General features: G+C 50.4%; 1 long non-coding RNA gene across 1 annotated transcript; it reads right to left on the minus strand.

Annotated features, from left to right (window-relative positions):
• Positions 1-1,901: 1,901 nt before the first annotated feature.
• On the minus strand, positions 1,902-3,497 carry LOC140681197 (uncharacterized). Its single transcript, XR_012052434.1, has 3 exons — positions 3,218-3,497; positions 2,476-2,587; positions 1,902-2,043 (listed from the first exon to the last, which is right to left on the minus strand). It is a non-coding gene; the product is annotated as an uncharacterized lncRNA (long non-coding RNA).
• Positions 3,498-19,983: the final 16,486 nt, after the last annotated feature.

A 19,983-nucleotide genomic window follows, 5' to 3' on the forward strand; every position in this document is an offset into this window, starting at 1 on the left:
ATATGGACTGTACACCTCTTCACATCCAGCTACCAGCGTGCCACGGAGACTCCAGGGAAATACTGCATGCCTGCTCACCCTTCGGCTACCGGAGAAGCTACAACAGCGGGGGTGAGCTCCTTGTTGAGCCCCCTGCCGAGCTGACTTTTTCATAAAGAGCTGACTATGAATAAAGGCATAGACCCTGTTCATTTCAAGAGGACCCAGCTTTTACACTGTTAAACAAACAAGCTGGCATCACTGCTACTGCGAGAACATCTGCTTTCATTCTCCTGACTGCTTTCTCCCAAAGCCTGGCCAGGGCTGAAGGAGGAACCAAGGGAGTTGACTTTGATCCTTCACCCCCAAACAAGGCCAGGTGGGGCCTTGTCTGTTTCTAAATACAGAAAGATAAATCCATGTTTTATCAAGGAACACATACATTGATCATGTTGTTAATCATGCTTAGTTAGTGAGTGGATACAAATACAACATTTGCTTGGGAGGTTCATCCAGAGGTGAGCTTTGCCTCAGGGCCTGTTCAGGCCTTGATCACAACCTGTTCAGGCCTTGGTACTTTGATCGGTCCTGAGACCTACAATCAACTACAACCTTTGTAATAATTCTTTCAGTAACACAGCTTAGACTTAGGTATTAGGCATAAAGGCATCTCCTCTTGTTCTACAATTAAGTGCAGTTTAAGTTCATTACTCAGAGCTATTCACGTTCCTTTTAAAACATGCCTAAATAGTTGCTATTCTCTGTTATTTATCAAATGCCTCTCTTTTCTTGAGACTGTCTCTTTTAAGAAAGGTCCCAATACTCCACTTCCCAGCACAAAGTGTCACAGCAACTCACCAAGTGCACACACTGCAATGATGACAGGCCCTGCCACGAATGCATTTCACAGCAGCCTCTAATTTGGCAGCCACGAAGCCAATCCCACCAAGAAGAATTTTCTTCTTTCTGCCACTCTTCTACTGCTCTTTCTGTCAAGGTGATTCCTGACTGTTGGCCTTCAAACCCATCACTGCTAGCAGTGCAACATCCCCGTCTCCTGATAGCCCAGGTTCCTCCTTGGCCAGCAAGCAGATAATCCAAGGCCATGCGGTTCTCTGGAGTCCCCATTTGTGTTTGTTGGAGCTCATAGGATGTGCTATTGGACATTTTAACAGTATCATTTGCTACCTCTTCTAATAATCCAATGTGCTATTGGACATTTTAACAGTATCATTTGCTACCTCTTCTAATAATCCATTCAGCTCATTCATGTAAACTCCACGGGACGGGGCAGCGCACATGGGGCACAGGGTGAACCAGAATCTTTTACTTTCTGAAACCCAAGGCACTCTTTGGGTGGAAAATGTTCTCTGGGTCCTAACTCTTCAGTGTGGTCGTTGCTGAAGGACCCTAAATGGGGGCCCTGCAGCTGGGAGTGGTGAGACACTAACACTGACCAGCTGCAGCACCCCAAGTTCTATTGACATTGGGAGTGATGGTAAAGCACAGAAATCTTCTGACACTGTAGCCTCTATAACTGTAACAGGGTTTGGTTTCTCCTGACGGGAAATCTGAGTGAATCCTGTCACACGGATCGTTGTATTCCCGTGTCCCACAGCACAGGTTTCTGTAACTGTCCCTTCATTGACTCCGTTACGAGGCAGAGCCCATTGACAGAGTTCTGGCCACCCCACAGGGTGGGCCCTCCAAGGGAACCCCATTCCTCCCAACTTCAGCTGAGAACATACCCAGCAATTAGTGACACTGAGTGCTTTGGCTACCTTGGTCTTTAAATTTCCAAAACATTTTGATGACTGATCTCTTGGTGAAACTCTGGAAGTGTTTTGGCAAACGTCAGTAGTACTTTAGTGACACCGTTCTTCATTCTTTTTGCTCAATCTCATTCAAGTTAGGAACAATAATTCTGTTGTCCATGGAGCTGGCACCTTTTTAATTACAGTATAATGCTCCAAGGTCCTTTATTGTTCAGCTTTATCATGTTGTCTGTGGGTAACAAGGCTTGGTGGGGCCCTTTCCCCTTTGGCTGGAAGAGGGCCAGGACCTCTATTTAAAGAAAAAAAAAAGGTAAAGAAAAAAAAAAACCCAAACAATTAGATGAATTGTAAAAGACACAAGTAAAATCCAAGTGCTAGTGAAACAACTTCTGTAACTTTGCATTAAGAGGTAAATGATCTTTTTAAAAAGAGAACTCAGTTATTTACATTGTAAATGTGCTGATGGCATGGATCCATCTTACTGACCTCAACAGCCTTTTTTACAGTTTTTGGGGTTTGTTTCCAACATTGTTATTTTAAATTGTGGTCAAAGCAATAGGAAATTGATTGGGGCCCTTCGAGCTCCAGGCAGGACTGGGAATCTAAACTCTGTCAAACCCCAAATCTTTTAGAAGATGACCTTCCTTCTCACTCTGTGAATGAGCTGCACATTCCCTCTGAAATTGTCAGGGGTTTCTTACGGATGAAAAATCCCACTTACGGCTTTTTGCTCTGGTTTGGAAGTGGGAAGGGCAATTCTCCATCCATCAGCTCCAGACTGCACTGCCTCAGGAACACGGCTCACTTGCCAGCTTTGCCCACTCATGGCACGTCTAGAGGAGGAAGAAAGTGCAACTGCACAATTCCAGCCAAAAAGAAATGAAGAATGAACAGTGGAGATCCAGGCATTCCTGTGGAGATTCAGGGGTTCAGCTGGGACAGTGAAGAGTTTGGGTCCTTGCCAATTGGATGTGTGTCCCCAGCTGCAATCTCCTGGCCTGCAGGGGAGTCTCACTCACCTGCCAAAGCAGAAAGCTCAGGCACTGTGCTCGGAATAGGCTTGTCTGATGCAAAGCTGTCAGAGCAATGTGAGGGCAGAGCCAGCCCAGCTGTGCCCAGGGCAGAGCCCAGCAGAGCCCTGGCAGAGCCCAGAGCAGCCTCAGCACCCGCAGAGCCCGGCTGCAAGGAGAGAAACCAGAAACTGCCCGTCAGCTGAAGGCTGCTGTCCCCTTGTCCCAGCTGCCCACAGAGCCCAGGCCATGCTGGCTGTGCCCAGAGCTGTGCCCAGAGCTGCCCATCACTGCTGCCTTTGGGAGCAGAGCAGGAGGGCAGGACATTCCCAGCCTGCAGCCAGCCACGGCACATCCAGCCCCTCAGCAGCTGCCCAGAGCAAGAGACTCCTTGTGCTTGTTGCTGTCTCCCAAAAGCTCTGATCCCACCATGCCAAGCAGACGGGGACTCACCTCACGCCATCCTCCGCTGGGAGAAAAGCTGGTCCCAAACGATGTCCTCAGCCTTCTCCAAGGGCACGGCCCATCCACGCTGCAGCTGCTCCCAGGCACTTCCCAATCCCGACTGGACCTTACATAGAACGCTTCCTCTAGAAAAACAAACAACAAACTGTTGAAAAGAGATTAGAGACAAAGGGAAACAAGAAAAAAACTCTTTATCTCTGTCAAGGGCCTGAGGAAGGCCCAACCCCTACATGCTAGGGAAAATCCCACCCAAAGGGGAGAGAAGCCCACACTTTCTCTCTTCCCTCCTACACTGCCCCCCAAAATAACAGTGATCCCAAAGCAAACAAGGGCAGTGGAGCAGCCCAAGCCCTTCCTTGCCTGCAAAGCAAAGCAGCCCCTGCACAGGTTCTGGAATCCCACCTCTGCTCCCACAATGGAGGTTTGTTTGTGTCAGGCTGGCTGCCCCAGCCCCAGCCCCAGCCTCAGCCCAGGCCATGCTGGGTGCTGGGGGCTGTTGGCAGGGCCAGGAGCCCACTCCCATTTTGTATCCACCCCAACCCGTGCCCCCAGCCCTGCCAAAAAGCAGCTGGGCAGCGACTGAAGTTGCATCTGCCCCAGCACAGGGGGAACCTTTTGTTCCCAGCCAGTCTGAGCAATGCCCAAATCTGGGAGCATTTCCCCGGCTGTGGACTCATCTGCGAATTTGCTGTGGAGCCTGGCTTTGAAGACAGTGCCAGAAGTCCATCATCTTCAGCTGCCAGTGGCCAACTTGAGGAAGAGTTTGTCATCCTTGATGTCATCCTCACTGTCTCCAGCAGCAGCAGCCCCAGCTGGTACAGCTTCTCCAGGGGCTCCTTGTCCTTCCCTGGGGGTCAGACCAGGCTGTCAGGGTTCTGCCCAGGGCCCCAGCTGTCAGGGAACCAGGACAAGCAAAACCAGCTCGGATGGCAGCCACCAGTGCTGGGCAGAGCAGCTCAGCTCCAGCACAAGGGCTGTGTGTTCCCACCCAAAGATCCCAGTGCATTGATACAGGCAGGGAAAAAAGTCTGGGTTTCCTTGCTTCTGATTGCCAGGGCATGTGTGGACCTGTAACTTACCAGGGCCCTGGAGCAAAGTGTGCATGTGGCTCTCTCCCTTCTTCTATGGCAGGTGAATATCCTGTATCCAAGGTTCACAGAACAGGTCTTCTAATGAAGGTCTGTCCAAGAAGTGCATGGATAAACACCACCTGATAAGATCTTGGCACTCTGGGCAGAGAAACCAGAAACCAGCGGTCAGCTAGAGAAGGCTCCTGTCTGCTTTGCCCCACTCTTCCCATGCCCAGGCCATGCTGCTTTTGTGCTCAGAGCTGTGCCTAAACTTTCCCATCAATTCCCTGTTGTGGAGGAGAGCAGGAGAGCAGGACATGTGCCACCTCCTCAGCGGCTGCCAGAGCGAGATGCTCACGAGCTGCTGCTGTCTCCCAGCACTGGTATTCCCCCGTGGCCAGAGATGAGGATCCACCTGGAGAGAGCCGCTGTGGCAGCGAGAGCTGATGGTCCCAGCTGATCTTCCGGCCCCTCCTGAAAGGGTGCTGCCCGCAGACCATCTGGTGCAGCAGGATGCCCAGGGACCAGATCGTTGCTGCCTCTCCGTAGTACCAGCCCAAGTGGGTCCATTCCGGGGGGCTGTATGACAGTGTTCCTGTGGAATACAGATGGAGTTCATCAGGGGGATGCTGCTGCTTCCAGAGCCTGGCCCCAGCATCCCTGGGCGTGCAGGGGCTGCCCCAGTGGCACACGGGGCGACTGCTGCACTCTCGCCAGCACCTGGGACTTGTGTACAAACTCAGGGCTGGACAAGAAGCCACTGGTGCTGGAAGAGGGCAGCAGAAGCCCCAGCAAGGCCTGACCGTGACATGCAAAGCAAAAACCCACTCAGGGCTGGGGGAAAAAAACATGTCCTTATCCTCCCTGCCTGCAGTGCCCCAAAAATATTATGAAGCCAAGACAAACAAGGTGAGTGGAGCAGCCCAAGCCCTTCCTCTCGCCTGCACACCAAACTGGCTGGTGCACTGGTCCTGGACCCCTCCTCTGCTAGCCCCATGCACAAGTGCTTTTGTCAGGCTGGCTGCTGCTGCTCCAACCCCAGCCCCAGGCAGAGTGGTGGGCAAAGGCTGCCAGCGGGGCTGGAAGATGCCTCCCCACCCAGCCCTGCTCAAAAGCAACTCAGCTGAAGACTCAGTACCCTGACTGGCAGCAAAAGGGAGGATCCTCGCTGCCACACCCAGCTTGGCCTGTGAGATGCTGGGCCATGAGATGGTGGGACCGGGAGCAGACCCCTGCCCAGGCTCACCTGCAAAGTGAGTGTAGGCTGTGTCTTGCAGGTAGGTGCCACAGCCAAAGTCGATCAACTTTGCCTGGCCAGTGGCCAGGTCAACCAGGATGTTCTCTGGCTTGATATCACGGTGCAGGACCCCTCGGCTGGTGCAGTGCCGCACGGCCTCCAGCACCTGGCGGAACAGCTGCCGTGCCACCTCTTCAGAAAGGAACCTCCGTGCCCGAATGAAATGCAGGAGGTCCTGAGACCGCTCCGGCCGCTCCAGCACCATCACGATGTTGTTGGGGAGCTCAAGCCACTCCAGCAGCTGGACCACACCAGGGAAGCCAGTGGACACCTTGTCCAGCAGGACGATCTCCAGGGGTGCGCTGGTGCCGTCGGGCTGTGGGAGGACCACGGTGCCACCAGTGGGACTGATGTCGTGCCAGGGCTGGGGAACCCCTCAGCCAGCCCGGGATGCTCTGTGCCCTGCGCTGGCCCCACGCCCGCTCCCCATCGAGGGGTCCTGGTGGCTTGCCCCATGCCGGGCCTCGCCTCATCCCCGGCCGGCACGGCCCGGCTGTTCCCGCTGGCCCCGCTCACTCACCAGCTCGTCCCAGTGCCGGATGCGGTTCCGTGGCACCCTTTTGATGGCCACCTGCAAGCCAAACACACCACCGGGCTCAGCTCACCGCCCGCCCTGCTGAGCCCCATCCTCCTGTTTCCTTCTCCTCCTTCCGCCTCCTCCTTCTCTTCCTCCTCCATCCTCCTCCTCCTCCATCCTCCTCCTCCTCCTCCTCCTCCTGCACCCGCCGCCGGCCCCGCCACTCACCGGGGCACCGTCCGAGAGCCGCGTGGCTACGAAGACGCTGCCGAAGCCGCCGCGCCCCAGCAGCGAACCCACTCGGTAGCGCTGCTGCAGCGCCTCCTGCGCCTTCCCTGCGGGCGGGACGCGGCTGTCAGCGCTCGGCCCGGGGCCAGGAGCGGCCCCCGAGCGCCCCTCAACCGCCTCGGGCTGGCCATCCCCAGGCCTTCGGTCTCGGGAACGGGACACGGGAGGCTCGGGGCCGGCGGCCGCGCTGCTGAGCAGCGGCGGAGCTCGGACCGGGGAAGCCGCGGCGGAGGCGGCAGCGGCCGTGCCGCGTGTGTCCTCCGCGGGGCCCGGGAGGAGCCGGGGCCGGGGCCGGGGCCGGGGCCGGAGCCTGCGCCGGGGCCGGGGCCGGGCTCGGGCCAGGCGGAGCCAAAGGGCCCAGCCCCAGGCACTGATGCCCGCCCAGCAGCGCCACTGCCAGCACAGCCAGAGCCGGGCGGAGGCGAGACCGCGGCGGGGCGGGCGGGGACGGGGACGGGGCAGCCCCGCCCGGGGCCGGGGGCGGGCCGGGGGCATGGCCCGGCCCGGCATGGGGGAGAAGGAGGCGGGGAGAGGGGAGGGACAGCGGGTAAGGGACACCGAGAGGACAGCGGGAGAGAAAGAAGAGAAAGAAGAGAAAGAGAAAGAAGAGAAAAACTGCTTTTGCTGCCGCTGCTGCCGCCGCTGCTGCCGCCGCCGCCGCTGCTGCCTCTGCAACTGAAGCACCGAGGCCGTTTGTCCGCGTGTCCGTTCCCCGCTCGCCCCACGGCCGAGCCCCACGCGCCCCGGGGACAGCTCCTTCATCTGTCCAAACACGGGAACTTTGCAGTGTTGAGCCCAGATCCAGAGTCCTGACTCCTGCACACTGGCAGAGGAATCCCCTGCGCTGTGTCGCTGCTGTGCATTGTCCTTGCTGAGGTTCAAACACTATTGGGGCACATTCCCTTGGTGTAGGATTCGTACCTGACCCAAGCACTGCACTTACGTCTCCAGCGTTGCTTTCCAGTAGAAACAGGGGAAGGAAAACTGCGTGTAGCTCCTGGTGTTTTAGAGTGTTTATAACTTGCTAAGTGACCCATCTTAGAGGTGAGATCCATTGGGAATTCATGGCATGGAGAAGTCGTGCAACATGGAAAAGGGGAGCATAGAAATAAAGAGGAAAACATCTTAGATAGTTTCTTTCATTTTCATTTCACTTCTGCAAAGCTGTTCCACTTTTCCAGGAATCTTCCCCTGTCTGCTCTTGTCGAGAAACTCTCATGGAGAGCAAGGTCGAGCTTCTGTCCCAAGATTTGCCACCTACTGCAGCTTCTCTTGGCTTTCTACACTGCACTGTGTGTGCAGCACGACTTTTGCAGCAAAGCAGGCCAAATGTTTGGAGAACTTTACATGTCCTTTCTTTTCCTGGGGGGTGGGGGAGTTGTGCCACTGGTGAAGTGGCACAATTGTGACTGTTTGTCCTGGTTTAGGGCAAATTTTGTGAGGAAACCTCCAAAAGGAGTCCGTCTACAAAAGTTCAAGCAGCCCCTCCCCCTACTATTTCAGGAGAAGACTTCCCTGGAGAAAAGTGAAAAAAAAGCAGTGTATTTAACAAGTAAAGTATTCACAAGCGTGACTAATATGAAATAAAACCCTACACAGTTCTGAAGAGATGGCAATTCAGAAAGTCCTTTTTGTGGGTTGTAGTTGGCTCACTCGGTCTCTTCTCAGTCCCTCTGGCCCTGGAATGCAGGGTCCCAGATCTCGGTGGGCCACAGGTGTGAGCTGCCAGTGTTTTTCTGGGTTTTCAGTCCAGAGCAGGTTTAACCAGTTCCAAGAAAAAGGAAAGCCACAGTCCGAGCTGAGCCTTCTCTGCCTCAGCTAGCTAAAAACCAAATTGCTAGACCTGGGCTGTGAAGACACCGAGAAATTTCCAAATCTGGGCAGTGGTGGTGCCAGCAAACACCACACCTGGGTGGTGTTGGAACTGGAAATTATTGGCTTTTGGCTTTCTGTGCCAGCAAATCTCTGGACTTGGGATGTGCTGGCACTAAGAAGTTTTCAGATCTGGGTGCTGGCGGGGCCAGTAAACACCAGATCTGGGCCATGTTGTTGGCAGCAAGAGAAATCTGCCAGATCTGGGCACTGCTGGCACCAGGAAATTTCCAAACCTGGGTACTGGCGAAGCAAACAAGATGTGGGCAGGGCTAGACCTAGTGCCAGGAAGTTGCCAGGTTTTGGATTTCTGTGCCTGCAAATTGCTGCACTTGGGCTGTGCCTGAAGAGGGAAATTTCCAGATCTGGACACTGGCAGTGCCAGCAAAGACCACATTTCAGGCTCAAGGTGCCAGGAAGGACTGGATCTGGATCCCTTCCTCTTTTCCTTCCTTCCTTCCTGGGGTCCTGCTGCCAGCAAACCCAGACTGGGTGGTGCCGGGCAACGGGAATTTGCCAGGTTTTAGCTTTCTTTGCCAGCAAATTGCTGGACATGAGCGGTGACGGAAGAGGGAAATATCCAGATCTGGGCACTGGTGGTGCCAGCAAACACCAGTGAAACCTTCTGGTCCGCACGCAGACGGATGACCAGTGGTTTCCCCGAGAACTGGCTCTGGTGACTTTACAAAGAAAGACTGCTTTGATCTGGTTGTCTGGAAACAGAAGTTCAACGAAGGCGAACACAACAAACAGGACGGCGTGCAGAGTACAGAGAGCGAATGAGAAGAAAGCCTGGGTCCAGTGTCTAGCAGGGATATTGATGCATTTATATATGGGGAGGGGTAAAGGCGGGATCTGAGGGCAGGATCCAAGAGGAAGGAACGATTCAGAATATGACAATTTTTGCAGTAAAAAGTAAGCAATGGTGGCAAAGAGAAGTCAGAACTTTCTAGTAACTATCTGCATAACTGAACAAGAGGATTATGGGTGGGAGCTCCTGCTCACCCTAACCAGAGAGGGTTTTCCCAAGGCTTTACATCAAGGTCTCCTTCTTCTTTTAAACCAACCCCAACAGACCAGATCTGGGCAGTGCTAATGCCAGCACCGGGAAGCTACCAGGTTTTGGCTTTCTTTGCCAGAAAATTGCTGCATTTGGGTTGTGCTGACACTGGGAAATTGCCAGATCTGGGCACTGGCAGTGCCAGTGCATGCCAGATCTGGGCAGGGAAAGTGCTGGCACTGGGAAATTGCCTGATTTTAACTTTCACTGCCAGCATGTTGCTGGAATTATGCTGTTCAGGAATCCAAAAAATTCTGGATCTGGGCACTAGCGGTGTCAGCAAATACAAGATTGGGTTGGTGTAGGCACCATGTCTATGCCTGGTTTTGGATTTGTGTGCCAGCAAATTTCTGGACTTGGGCTGCACCGGAACAGGGAAATTTCCTGGTATGTGCTGCATGAATCTTTCAGATCACAGCAAGTGAGTCCATACACAAAAGCATCCAAATTCTCAGAGAGGGAGTCAAGAAACTGCAAATAGAAGATGATGAAGACTGGCTCAAATGACTATTCAAAAAATGGAACTTATCTGGTTGGGCTTTATCTTTGGTCAGACGGGTTTACTGATTTTTGGAGCTGTTGTTGTTGTGTTTCTATTGTTACCCTATTTTGTAAGTTGTCTATTAAGAGCTGTCCATAAATCTTTACAGAAAAATTTTCTAAAGAGAGGGGAAGAAGTGGAAACACACCTGGCTGGAATGAGTGGTGGTTTGGCCTCAGTATGAGACCACGAGGAACAGGACACCTAGTCAGGTCATGGTGAGACGAGTGGGGCCATGGGAGTCAATATGTTAATAGAACTATCCGACATTTGGTCAGGTTTCTGGTTCTTGTTCTCAGTTGGTTTGGAACCTGTTGTGTGTAAGGTCATGTTCCAAGTTTGTGATTGGACCCTTGCCCTCAGAAGACCCCTCTGCCTTGTTTCGTTCACCATGCCCCTGGGTCTTTGGATCTTGCCCCCAGACTATGCAGTTTTCCACATTTGTTATTTTGGTATTAAAGTCTTTATTTTTTGGGCAAGACCATGGTACCCATTCCTCATTTGTTTTGCCGGTTCCCCCAGCCAAGCCAAACTAGGGATCAGAGCGAGAGAAGACTGCGACAATGGAGTGGTAGGAAGTGCAAGGGAACACAGAGAGAGGTTGACACAGCAATTCAGGGTTGGAATAGGAAACGCAAGCCAAGTTAGAGGAGGGGTGGGAGTGGCAAGGCAATGGAGGAGAAGAAAGAAGTAAGGAGATGACAACGGTGAGGCAAAGGGTCTGCAAGGTAATGCAAGGCAAGGGAGGGGTAGCAGTGCCATGCAAGAAAAGGGCTGGGCCTATAAGGCAAGGCAAGTGACAGGTAGGCAAGGGAAAGAGAATAAGGAGGAGTAATGCTATGGCAGGGGAAAAAGGAGTAGGAAAGTCAAGGTAGGGTATGAGTGAGCAGTGCAATGCAAGATAAGGGAATTGTAAGATGGGCAATGGAAGGACACAGAGGCTTCAGTAAAGCAAGAGTAGGGATGGTCGGCATGGCAAAAATATTTGGGGTAGGGTAAGAAAGGCAAGACAAGGCAAGGCAGGAGTAGGCAAGGAAGTGAGACTCAGGAGAAGGAGGCAACAGAAGGCAAAGCCAGGGAAAATACCAGAAGAAAAGTCAAGATAGGGGATGGGTGAGCAAGGCAATGCAAGGCAATGGAGTCATAGGAAAGACAAGGGAAAGACATGAGAGATCAGTAAGGCAATACATAGCTGGAGAAGGCAAGGCAAGGGACGAGAAGGATGTGAATGGCAAAATAAAGCAAGGAAGGTGTAAAATGGGCAAGGCAAGTCAACAGGAATGCCTTGCATGCCTATCCCCACCTTGACATAGCTAAATTTATCTTCCCTGCCCTTCCATTGTCTTGTCTTCCCCTGCTTAGTCCTACTAACCTTGCCTATTCTAACCTGACACTGCTTCACTGACCCCTGTGTATCTTTTCCTTTTCCTTCCTACCACCATTCCCTTTCATTGCCTTGCTTACCCATCCCCCACTTTCACCTCCCTACCCCTTTCTTCCCTAGCCTTGCTTTGCCTTGCCTTCCCTTCCTTTGACTTGCCTTGCCTTTTCTACTCTCCCTGCCTTGTCTTAGCAACCCCTTTTTGCCTTTCCCTTGTCCTTCCTTCAACTCCACTGCCTTGCATTGCCTTCCTCACCCATCCACAACCTTGAACTTCCTATCCCTTTTTTTCTTGTCCTTGCCCTGCCATCTCCTCCTTGCTGTGCATGGGCGAGCAAGGCAACACAAGGCTTGCATTGGACTTTGCATTGCTTTCTGAGCCCTGCGTGTCCTACTTTTACCCTTCCTAACACTACTTCCTTGTTTTGCCTTGTTGCTCACCCATTCCCCATCCTGAGGTTTTATCGGGGACCAGTTTCCACATATGTCAGACAAACCCCCCCAGTGCTGACAGGTACATTTTCTTAATAATATAAAATATTACATACATATCATTCTACTGGCATGATTTATCTTTATTACATATAACAATCCCCACCCTTCTACATTAATCCATCAATTCATGCCTAAAAACTCTATATTTAATGATTTCTTCCCTTAGTTTGGTGCAATTACTTTTAATCTTACCTAAAAAGAAAGAACCCTCAGTTCCCTCTTAGTTCCCATCACCCCATTCTTCTTTTGGAATTTCTTGGTAAAGCCTGTAAGTATTCCTTCTTCGTTTACTTGCCCCTCGAACTTGGCATAGGCTTTGGCTGCTCTGCTGTGTGGGTTTTCTTCACCTAGTTTCATTATTTTAGATACCTGATTTATTTTTCCAGTTGCACACTCTGGGTCCATGGGCATGGCTGCTACCTGCATCACTTGTACCACTGAGTGTATTAAGCTGATAAAGCAGGGTACCATGCAGGGCAGGAATATGATTCCGGCTATTGAACACAATGCAAAAAATACGACCTTTTCCCCCCAAGTACTATCAAACAAATGGTCCCATCAGGATGCTTGGAGGATGGAGTTCCACTTTTGCACTGGAACGTGTCTACCCTTTTGATTTCAGTTGCCAAGCCTCTGATGGTCTCTTTAGTTCTTGTGCCACCTGCTTTATTTTATTCTCCGGGTCCACCCTCTCTTTATTTCTTGAGAAGCAGAATGTCCTATCATGTTGCAGACAGACCCTGTCATCCTGATCCTCTAAAAGGTCAAGGATAACTGGTTCATTTTCGAGGTAACATTTATTCTTATATTTCAAATTCCCTCCAACCCAATATGTCTTTCCACCCATCACACACATTCCCAATTGATTATTATCATAACACAGTGGTTTAGCCTGAAAATAAGCTACAAATACTGACTCCATTTTCCCCCCAACCCATAATGTGCGATTACATTTATCACAGACAGGGACAGGTATTCGTTCAGCATTCCTCTTGCATATTTTGTGCTCTGACTGCCTTTTCTTGGGGGTCGCCCTTTTTAGATCACACTTTATTTTCTTACACTTCCCCCGCTGAGTGCCATTTATGGGACCATGTCCTCTTATCTTGTCCTGGCTGCAGTTCCTGGGGGTTGGGAATGTTGGAGCCCCTGATTCCCCTTGTCCCTTTGGGCATTTTGTACGCATGGTATGTCCTCGCCGCTGGGGCCTCGTACATCCGTGCTGGGTAAGCAACCTGAATGTGTACTAATTTTGAGGCACATTGCTAGACTCAGGATCATCAGGACCCCCACTATGAAAACTCCTCTATCTCTGCCTTCGCCCAACTGGGTTGCAACCAGCGGCAGGGTAAACCATCTTCTCGGCAGCAGGAGTAGTTGTCTGTGGTGTTGTACCTGGCCCGAGCTGCATCCCTCCGTTTAAAGATGCCCCACCTTGATAGTTTAACTGAGTCTGCGCTGCAGGGTACTTTGTTTAATCTCCGGCACTCAGCAGTAATGATCTGAGCTTTTGACCTTAGTTTTCCCTTCACCCCATTTTGGAATAGGTGAAACCACACTAAGGAATCAACTTCAATTATACCCAGACTAGTGGTGAGCCCTAAAACACGGCTAGTCAGGCACTGTTCTTCCTCCTGGCATTTATCACACAAACCCTTTGGGTTTGTATTGCTGTATCTGTAGTTAAGAGGACAAAAGAAAACAAAACAGAACAAGAGCCTTCCTAATGAGGTGACAAAGGAGCCTCTCTCCAAGTTTTGATGAGCACCTTGTCCCTGGGTTGCACTTTATGTATGGAGAAACCAAAGGGGGTACTTTGTGTTATTATTCTCTGCTTTCACAATTCCTGCAGATTCTTGTTCATGGACATGTGGTACGGCTGGATCTGTCCATCTTCTATCCTCGGGTGCCCCACCAGCATGCCGTGTTCATAGGGCATCCCATATAGCATTTTAAAGGGTGACAGCCCAGTCTCAGAATGAGACAGGGTCCAAATATGTAACAGGACTAAGGGGAGGCATTTTAACTAGGACATTTTGTTTCCAAAATCAATTTAACCAATTGAGCTTTTAGTGTTTAATTCATTCTCTCGACTTGCCTGATTAACTTTTTGGCAAATCATACACCCTTACACCTCTTGTTTCACAAATTCATAAATGCCCTTACACTTGAAGAATCTCGGGAATTGCTCTGTCAGGGCCTGGGCTCTCCAGTGTGTCTGTTGATGTAGTCTCCTTAGGGTTTTTCTGGTGTAATCTTTAGACAATAGCTCCCTCCCATTGGGCAATTTCCACTTACCTCCTTCTAGCTGGCCTCCTATTTTTTCGTCCCCCTCAGTTTCTTTTGGGGAAGGGTGTGGGGGATATTTCCAGACCTTCCCTTCTTTGATTCCCGGGGTACTTACCTCCAGTAAAGTCAGGCTTTTAGCTTCTTTGTCTGCTAAGTTACTTCCTTGGGCCCTAAACTGCATTCCTGTTTGTGCCCTTTCACGTGGACTATGGCAATTGCTTCTGGCCCTCTAATGGCCTTTAAAATTTGCCTGATTATTTTTTCATGCACTAGCCCTCGCCCCTGAGTGTTAAGTAACCCTCTTTCTTCCCAAATTTTTCCAAAAGTGTGTACCACTGCAAATGCATATTTTGAATCTGTGAAGATCGTTCCCCTTTTCGCCTTTAATTTCTGTAAAGCTCTTAAATACTGCATACAGTTCACAAGTTTGTGCTGACTATGTGGCATTCAGGGGTTCTGATTCTATTACTTCCCCCAGGGGAGGGGAAACGGAGGCGGCGCCAATAAGGATAGGACAGAGGCGGGGAAAACACCCCAGGAAAGCAGGAGACCCCGGGGACAGGGACGGGGATGGGAAAGGTGGGGGGTGGGGGGAGGCGGGGGGTTACAGGAGAAATTACAATTCCCCACAGGTAGCCAGCCCAGAGATGGGTCATTCCTCAAGGTGATCCAGGGAACACCTGGATGATGAATATGTGATAAATATCTAAGATTCAGATAGCCAGAGTCATCAAGTGATACATCTCAATGCGGATTCCAGGGAACTCAAACATGGATGTACATCACTCCCCGGACATGGTTTTGTTCAGTTCACGGCAGAGAAAAAGACTCCACATAAATATGTGAAATTCTGAAAGGAAGAAAATGGAACTCTGCCCTGGGCAGAGTAAACTGTATAAAAAGCAATCCAACAGGATGGTCGGCGTGAACATAGTAGACCTTATGCTTTAAAAGTCGGACCTGTGTTTCACCCAGTGCTGATCCCAGGCTTGGCACTGTTTTTTCTCTCAGACTTAATCTCAGTTGTGAGATAAACATCTATTTTTATTAATTATAAAATTTGGCTTGATCATTTTTACCTGTAACAACTTGTTTCAGCAAAGGCCTCCATGCTAAAGTAAGGAAATGTTGAAGTAGCTGTGATCCCATGAGAAGTTTGAACAGAGAAAAAGAACAGAGTGGTAAGACCCTGTACCCTCAGGGAGAGAAGACCTCAGTTCCCAGAGATGAAAATTATTTCAGAAATAGATGAAGAGCACCTTTGCTCTTTAACAGCTCATCTTTAATGCCCCATAAGCTGACATGGCCCATAAACACAGCTGTGGGAAAGGCTGTGAAAAAATGGGAGAGACTGTACAATTGCAGATTTTTCCAGGCAGCTGCTATTCGTGGAAATGAAAAGCCATGAGAGAACTGTTTTCTTGTGGAGAAGTCTCCATAACATTAACATGAGGAACTTTTCTCCCTAAGTGAAGTGAAGAAAGACTATTCTAGAGGTGGTAAACTGACTGAAAATTTTAGATGTTGCTTCTTTACATTGTCAGGTTGTATGGAGAGGAAAAGTGTTCTGACAGTTCTGATCCTCATTACTCTTTCTTTTAGTTACTGTTAATAAACTTTTCTTCAAAACCTTTTAAAGTTTTGAGCCTACTTTGCCGTTCTCCTAATCCTATCTCACAGCAAGAAATGAGTAAGTGTATGCTAGTGAGTGCACTGGTAATTAGCCAACACTGAACCCACACACTAATTAATGCATTGACGGAGAAATCTCAAATTGGTGAACCAAGACAACTACACAAACTTCCTCATGAACTGCCCCAGACAGGAAGGAAATCAAGGCAGAGCCGTGGTTTGTCAGGACTTGCTTGATCCCAAATGAGCCCCATGGTGCATTTGGAGCTGAGCCCTGGAATCTCAGGGCCTGCGAGGAGATAGCACAAACCATTCCAGGAGTCCAAGTCAGAAGAAAACCCCAAAATGTCTCAAAACTTAAATGGGTCCTACTGAGGTCCAGCCGAATGCAGGCTCCTCATGGACTCCTTGGAGGGGAGAAGTGGAGGCCAGGATGGCACAAAAACTTCTGAAAGACTCAAAATGGCACAAAACCCGCTCACTTTGGAAAGGAAATTCTAATGTACCTTAGAAAAGTTGAGTATCTCAAAGCATTAATGAGCCCCACTGAGTGTCAGTACAAAGCTCTCAAGGGACTCATTAAAGCAGATAATTGGGGCCATGATTGCACAAACCTCTCACAGAGTCTGTATCAAAAGGGAAACAACAAGTACCTTAAAAGAACTGCAGTACCTTGAAGCATTAATGAGCCCCATTGAGTGTTGTTACTCACAAAGACTCTCCAGGGACTAATTCCAGCAGATAATTGCAGGCCATGGTTGCACAAACCTCTCAGGACTCCAAGGCAAAAGCCCAAGTCCTTTGAAGAACCTGCCATCCCTGGGAGCATGAAGGAGGGCCCAGGGCCATTCCTGACCAAGGCTCCCCAGGGCCTCTTCCCAGCAGCTCCCTGAGGCCAGGAGTGCAGGGAGGCAGAGGCTCTGTGTAGGCAGCTCAGCTGCTGAGCAGAGCCTGGGCTGGCTGGAGGCAGCAGAAAGGCCAAGGCCTGAGCCCCAGCCCCAGGGAAGGCAGATCCTGTCCCTCCCCGCCTGCTCAGGGCTCTGCCGGGAGCACTGGCATAGGGAGGGATGCTGAGGGCAGGACAAGGGATGACAGTGCCCAGCCTGGCTGGGGCTGTGCCAGGAGGCCCCAGTGCCTCAGGACAAGGTGTCTCCTCCTCACAGCCCTTGGTGGCAAGACGCTGCTGTGCCCCAGGGCACCAAGGCTTGGCTTCTCCTGGCCACTGCCAGCCTTGCCAGGGCCCTTGGCCATGTCCAGCACAGCTTGTCCTGCGCTGTCCCACAGCTGCTGCTGTGTCCCTGCAGGCTGCACACTCCCATCTCGCTGCCCCCCGGGCCCTGCCCTGCCATTGCCAGCCCTGCCCTGCCCCTGCCATGCCCAGGGCATGTCTGCAATTCCCCCAGGCAATGGGTGGGGAGGGGCAAGTGTTCCTGAGGGCACAGGGAGGGGACAGCTGGGCTGGACTGACCCAAGGGATCTCCCATTCCATGCAATGTCATGGTCAGCAATAAACTGAGGGAAAGGAAGGGCATAGGGCTGGCAGGGAGGGCTGTGGATGTTTTCTACCAAGACATTTCTCATACAAAACACAAAGTACATGTTCTTTATCCATTCCTGCCAGAGGTGGCTGGACTTTGTCTGCTGATGGGAATCAGCAATAGAGGATTGATCTCATTTGTTGTTTCTTTGCTTCCACCTGTGGCCTTTGCCTTTTGAGGCCCTTGCTTAGGAGGGTGTAGAAGCCCAGAAAATCAGGACCTGGTTTGCATGTCCCAAACATCAAAAACTGGATGGCTGTGGGACCAACCAAGGATTGGTAAGAACAGCCAAGATTTCTTGGCAATAACACATTTTGAGGAAGAACAGGCTGTGTCTGCAGAAGGGGCCATGCAGATAACGGCAGAACTTTTCCAGGACAAACATCCTTGCCCTGGCTCCTGGGTATAGGCCCGACATGGCCCAAGTACAGGAATGAGAAGTGGGCATGGACTGTGGGGGGATCAAGACCACCAAAGACCCCCAAAGCCTCTGAGCCATTTAGAGAATGGTTCAGCAGAACAAACAGCACACGATAAGTCATTTGCACAGAAAGTGAGACACTTATCGCCAGGGCAGGAAAAAGTGATCGGTGAAGAGGTCCTCCCACCAAGCCCAGGCACATTTGTGCCCCAGCACCCTGGACATCCCATTGGCTGGATCAATGCTGAAACCAGGACTGGGGATCTCTTCTTCTCTCTCTCTTGTTTTCTCTCTGCTCCTCTGATTCACGCCTGTCTCTGTCTCTCTTGTCTCTGTCTCTCTTTCACCTTTCCTCTTGTGCCTTTGTACAAAACCTACTGACATGCCCTTTTATAGCTCAGGGACTGACATCCCAATTTCTATGCTAAATGCATAATGAATTAATAAAACTTTATAGGCCTTTGTGGACTTTCTGAGCTTTTTAATTTCTTTCACCCATGAGCATCTACAAAACCTGAGTGTTTCCTTTGCCTTAAGTTTGGGAGATCACAGAGAGAGAGGGAGAAAGAGGCCCCTGATGGCCTCACACATTTAACCCGCCAGTGTCGTTTTGCTCAGCTTTACTCTAGCAGGCAGCATTAACCTGATGCAACTGCGCAAGGGTTTCCAGAAATTTGGCATCATCCACAAAGGACTTGGAAGTGCATTTTGTCTCATGGCACAGGGAATATATGAATATTCCATTGTAGTCAAGGGCTGGTCACTGCGGGATGTCACCCGGGCGTGGCTGCCAAGAGGACTCTGTTCCATGAACGACATTTGACCCTCATTGTTCAGCCAAATTCCCACTCACCCCATGTTCCATTCCTTCAGCCCATCTTTCTCCTATCTGGCTCGGAGGAGAGCCAGCAGACCATGTCACAGACCCTGCTAAGGTCTGGGCAAACAACATCCCCTTCTTTTCCCTGCCACGTGTGTTCTGCAGTCCCTGTCCTGTGCTGCCAGTGCCTGCAATGGCTGCAGGAGGATTTGCCACATCCCCTTCCCTGCTGAGCCTGACCAGTCTGTGACTGTCCCCATTCCCTCCCTGCACTGTTTGCAGACTGGTTCTATGTGTGCCCTTCCCAAGTGCCCGGGACCCTCTGGGATGGCTCTGGCCTTTCCAGGGGCTTTGAGAGAGGTCTCACCGAGACACTGCCCAGCCTTCTCAACATCCCTGACACCAAAGGCCTCTGCCACATCCCTCAGTTCCAGGTCAGTGCCCAGGGCACAGCACGGCCCTGTCTTTAACACTTTAACAAAATACAACAAAGGACTGAATAAGGAAAAAGGATGGTGCAATGCTGGGAGTTTGCAACCCCGCAGCCATGAGCTCATCTATAAATTGGCTGCTCCGCTTTTTGTACCCCTGGGGGTTGCCTCAGGCAGCCCTGGCCCCTCCCAAGGTCTGTCAGTGGACTCTTCTTTGCCGTTCATCCCTGGAGGTTTCTTTCTTGCCATTTGATTGGAGGTGAGGTGTTGTCATGCTGCACTTCCTAGTAACAAGCTTGCCCTTTTCTCAAATGTTTTATGAAAAGGCACAGGTACACACCCTCCTTCCTCAGGCCTGGACTACTAAAGCCCTCTCTTGGCAACTGCATGGGCTGGGGAAGATGAACTATGGGGAGAACAGAGGACATCTAAACAACAAATCACAATAACACAACTATAAGTCAATATACTTTCCTGAAAATACATATAATATTTATCTCTGAGTTGAGAGAGCCAACCATTGCAATAGGCATTTATAACAGAGTGAAGTGGCCTCAAGGCACTGTTTGTGCCACTCGAATTGTGCAACCCCCAAGTGCTGATGATGGTTGTGATAGTAAAAGGGTTTTAAAATCATGGGGATTTAGGGTTAAAAGGAAAATTAAGCTTAGTAAGCCCTGAAAAAAAAATACTCTAGGTACATATAGGCCTTGTACCTTGCTAGAACTGCACCTGTGTAGGTAGTACATGATAAATGATATACTTGTTAGATGTGATGATTGTTTAGTAATTAAATATAATTACTGTTTAATTGTAAGAATAATCATGAGAAAGTGTGGTCAGGGGCCTCAGAAAGATCACGAGAAACTCATGCTTGAATAAAGTCAATGTATACAATAGAACAATATAAGTTTAATAATTAATATGTAAGTTATATAACGATAGAATACAAAATACATTCACCTCAAAAGTCATGTCGGAGTCAGATTTGAGTCTGTACCCCTGATTCCCAGAGCTCTCAATAAAAGCACCTGCTTATAATCATATCCCGTGATTATGTGTGTTCCTAAACGCTAACACTCTGTTCTATGGTCCTTATCAA

The sequence above is a fragment of the Taeniopygia guttata genome, chromosome 32, assembly GCF_048771995.1.
Source record: "Taeniopygia guttata chromosome 32, bTaeGut7.mat, whole genome shotgun sequence".
NCBI lineage: Eukaryota > Metazoa > Chordata > Aves > Passeriformes > Estrildidae > Taeniopygia > Taeniopygia guttata.